The sequence below is a fragment of the Leptonychotes weddellii genome, unplaced genomic scaffold (assembly GCF_054177405.1).
Source record: "Leptonychotes weddellii isolate Sample4059 unplaced genomic scaffold, ASM5417740v2 HiC_scaffold_9377, whole genome shotgun sequence".
NCBI lineage: Eukaryota > Metazoa > Chordata > Mammalia > Carnivora > Phocidae > Leptonychotes > Leptonychotes weddellii.
The window spans coordinates 3273-8125 of NW_028065577.1; the positions used below are offsets into that span (position 1 = coordinate 3273).

General features: G+C 37.1%; 1 pseudogene; it reads right to left on the reverse strand.

Moving 5' to 3' along the window:
• Window positions 1–907: 907 nt before the first annotated feature.
• LOC102736509 (lupus La protein homolog pseudogene) lies at window positions 908–1697 on the reverse strand (annotated as a pseudogene).
• Between the last annotated feature and the right edge of the window lie 3156 nt (window positions 1698–4853).

Below are 4853 nucleotides of genomic sequence, written 5' to 3' on the forward strand. Positions count from 1 at the left end.
TATTACTCAGCCATCAGAAAGGATGAATACTTACCATTTACATCTACATGGGTGGAACTGGAGGGCATTATGCTGAGCGAAATAAGTCAATCAGAAAAAGACAATTATCATATGGTTTCACTCCTATGTGGAATATAAGAAACAGCACAGAAGATCATAGGGGAAGGGAGGGAAAACTTAATGGGAAGTTATCAGAGAGGGAGAAAAACCGTAAGAGACTCTTAACTATAGGAAACAAACTGAGGGTTGCTGGAGGGGAGGTGGGGGAGGTCGGGTAACTGGGTGATGGGAATTAAGGAGGGCACATGATATGATGAACACTGGGTGTTATACACAACTGATAAATTATTGAACTCTATAGCTGAAACTAAGAAAATAAAAAGTTAAAAAATAATAAAAATTTTTAAAAAATAAAATGAATAAACAGTTTGTTTCCGAAACTACTGGTCTCCAGCACCATTTTCTATTTTCTGTTGTTTCAGTGCAGGTTCTTCTTTGTTTCTTCTCTTGTTCATTTCCCTCATCCAGCTGCACCATTTTCATCCCCTTTATAATCACGATCACATTTCATTTTCTTGCCCTGAAACTGAACTTTTCCTTTACCCATCCTAGGCAGTTTTATTTCCCTTTTTCCTTTAAATCTGAGACCTTTAGACTTCCTTTTGTTTAGGGATTCTTGTTGATTTATGACTTTTTTCAATGCTTCTTTAGTACTTCCCAGGTCACTTTTTTTTTTTAAGATTTTATTTATTTACTTGACAGAGAGAGAGGGAGCACAAGCAGGCAGAGGGAGAGGGAGAAGCAGGCTCCCCATTGAGGAGAGAGCCCAACGTGGGGCTTGATCCCAGGACCCCGGGATCATGACCTGAGCCTAAGGCAGACACAACCAACTGAGCCACCCAGGCACCCCTCCCTCTTCCTCTTTTGCTTCTGTTTCTTCTTCTTCCAAAGTAGTCTTCCTTGAAAAGTATTATCAGGTCCCTGTCTTCTGGCCAGAAGTCTCAACAAACTTCTTAGGTTCAATACTATCAAACACAGCACATACTGATCCCTTAAATATTCTGTGCAATGTTCTTTCCATCTGAATATCTAGTATTTGACCTTTATCTCTTACCACTCTTTTATGTCATCAAGCATTGTATCAGTTGAGAAGGTTTTAATATAAACAGATCTTTTTTTTTAAAAAAGATTATTTATTTATTTATTTGACAGAAAGAATGAGAGAGAGGGCATGAGAGGGGGGAGAGTCGGAGGGAAAAGCAGACTCCTTGCCAAGCAGGGAGCCCGATGCGGGACTCGATCCCAGGATTCCAGGATCATGACCTGAGCCGAAGGCAGTCAATTAACCAACTGAGCCACCCAGGTACCCCAGATCTTTTTTTTTTTTACATCATTTTTATACTCCTCAGTTACTTCAGGATGAGGTTTGCTTGGAGATCTTCTGATTTTAGTTTTAGCTTCATTTATGTCCATGAGTCTTGCCTTTGATTTGCTCAATGCTTCTGCTATTACATTAAAGTTAGATAGATAGATGAATTTTATCATTATCTTTAAAGGTAACCAACCCTTATCCAGTTTGATCTGTGCCTTTAAAGTTTTATCATGTGGCAAATTGAAGTCACCAAAATCATACTCAATTTGATGACAGTTTGGCCTCCAGAGCAGCCATTTTTTTCATTATCACCATTTTCATCCATTGTGGCTCTCTTTAAGGTCCCAGTCCACAGAGCCACAAGCACTAACAGTGACAGCACACTGCAATGTATTGACTTCCCAGCACTACCAGCTGGCCTAATGTGCATAAAGGTAAGGGCTATTTTCTGTCCATTTTTTAATTGGGTTTTCTTTTTATTATTGAGTTGCAATAGTTCTTTATATATTCTAGATACAAGTCCCTTATTACATATATGATTTGCAAAAATTTTCTCCCATTCTGTGGATTACCTTTACACTTTCTTCATGATGTCCTTTGAAGCCCCAAAGTTTTTAATTTGGGTAATGTCTAATATTCACTATATACTTTTTAACTTTTTAAAATAAAAATAGGCTTTGTACAAACTCTGGGGGGATATTCTGTCTGTCTGCAAGTCATTAGTTGCATGTTACTTAAAATAGGCTTTTTCAGGGAGGGAGGGAGCTTTCCCATCATGACATGCTTGCCATGCCACTATTCTTAACCAAAGAATACAGATACATTGCTAAATTTATATTTTACTACTTTAAACTGGTTAACTATATTTTACTTTCACTATACATTGTAATTTCTTTTAATTTGTAGAAGTTACAAATAATTGCCTTCCAACTTTTACCAAGTTGAAAGACAGGAAAAAAGAATGTTGAAAGATAGCTATCCTATCATTTCTGTGCTTCCATTTTGCCATAAGATAGGGATTTCAGATGTGCCTAAGTCTTACGTGACCTGATTCTTGGACTCGGGAAGTATTATTTAATGGCATCTAGGCTTTTTATATTTATCTGACATGCACTATTTGGGAGGGGTTATTTAATGATAATATCTGAATTATTACCCTCTATAATTATTTTCCACTAGTTTGATTGCGTTTTCTAATAATATTTATTGGCCATTTTTAAAAAGTTTGAAAAGTACCAAACTGGGGTAATGAGTATCTACATATTCCCAAGGGCCATTGAGTAATCGAAGCTAACTTAGAACTTATCTGTGAATACAAAATATCATCATAAAGTTGCTTTGAACATGGCTTCTCTTAAGTACTTGGGTATCTCTAAAACTAGTTGTTGAAGTGGATCAGAATTGCTGTCACTGTCATTATCCTAGTCTTTACTAATTAAGTATTACTAATGAACAAACCCTCTATTTGTACCTCTGTGCCTGAAAACTTGCCCTACATATAATTTTCATGTCTTAGATATGAGGTCATAGGAAACATACACCCACTCAAGCCCACTTTAGAAAAGGAGGACCTATTATAAGAAATGTTAGTAATTACATGAGGCCTAAGGGACTAGAACCAGTAACTAGAAATCTCTCTCCCTCTCTCCCTCTCTCTCTCTCCCTCCCTCTCGCCTTCCCTCACTCACTCCTTCTCTCTTTCCCTCCATCTTTTCCTATTCATCAGTTTACCAGGATCCAACTTGGATATCCAAAGAAGTTAAATCTCTACATACACATTTGTCATCCACCCTGGTCCAATTACTTGTAGCCAAAATAATGTTTTCTGGCCTTCTACTCTCTTGCTGGGGCCCATTGAAATAGGTTCCCTGAGAAAGGCTGAGCAAATTTTCTAAGAAGGTGTGAATTTTGGATATGAAATGACTAATATCTCCAGCACCTTTCATGATCATTATCAAAGACCCCCAAAGAGATGGGTGGTCCCAACTGTTGGGACTTAGTAGAAAAATGTATCTGAAACATTCTGGCAATTTAAAAATGTTCTATGAATAAGATTCTGGAGAATGTTCTAAAACAGATCCAAGAAAAATAAAGTACCAATAATACTGCCTGTGCCAGAGAAGTGCATAATAAAAATACAGGATTTCAATTTAATTTTGTATATAAAAATAAGGTGGACAAAAAAACATGTGCCTAACAATACTGACCACATACACTCTTCTATGAGTATGAAGGGGATACAAAAAGGATAACAGGAAAAGTCAAAGCAAAGATTAGGTCCACCCATTCAAAGCAGAATTCAAGGTTTAATTTGTCTGTTCATTATACCTCTCTCTCCTGACTCAGGCAACATTTCACTGGTTGATCTCATACTAACTAAGCCAAAATGGATTCTTGTTTCTAATTTATCAATGGACTCACATAGAGTAGAGGACACATACAGATTAAAGACAATGGGCAAGACCCATCTTCATATCATAGTGACAAAATGGACATTCCTTAAAAATGCCTCTGGTGACCCATAGTGATGGAAGCCTGAAAAAGAGGAGCTTATGAAGTGTTGCAATAAAGAAAGGGCTTTCTTACATGGGCCTCTTGAAACACTTCTCTGAGAATTAGATTGAAATAGTCATACATTAGTTTCCATGGTGAAATTGTCAACAAAATAATTTCTAATTCTACAATTTAGTCTGGTCCTTGTTTCCTATACACGTCTCCAGGATTCTCAAAAGCCACAACTACTAAAAGGAAGGTCTTTATAGGCTCTTAAAATGTTAACATATCCATTTAAATATGTGTCTCCCTGTCCTCCCAGTGAAATGAGATGGTGAGCTGCATGTGGAGGAATAAGGCCCATTGATTTCTTTATCTTGGATGAGCAAATGGTAGCTCCACAAGTTATTTATGACCAATACCTTAACCAGGTTAAGCAACATCAATGGATGGTACCACAAGATGTTCTGTTCTGTTTATCTGGAGAGCATCATTATTTACTAAGATTTTATCTAGCTCATAAGGAGCTTCTTAAATATGTCTCATTTATGAGGCTTTAAATTTCACAATATTTTTATTTATTTTCAGTTTTATTGAGGTATAATTGACTTACAAATTGTAAGATATTTAAAGGGTACATCATGGTGTTTTCTACTGGGTATTTACGCCAAAGACACAGATGTAGTGAAGAGAAGGGCCATATGCACCCCAGTGTTCATAGCAGCAATGTCCGCAATAGCCAAACTGTGGAAAGAGCCGAGATGCCCTTCAACAGATGAATGGATAAAGAAGATGTGGTCCATATATACAATGGAATGTTACTCCGCCATCAGAAAGGATGAATACCCAACTTTTACATCAACATGGATGGGACTGGAGGAGATTATGCTAAGTGAGATAAGTCAAGCAGAGAAAGTCAATTATCATATGGTTTCACTTATTTGTGGAACATAAGGAATAGCATGGAGGACATTAGGAGAAGGAAGGA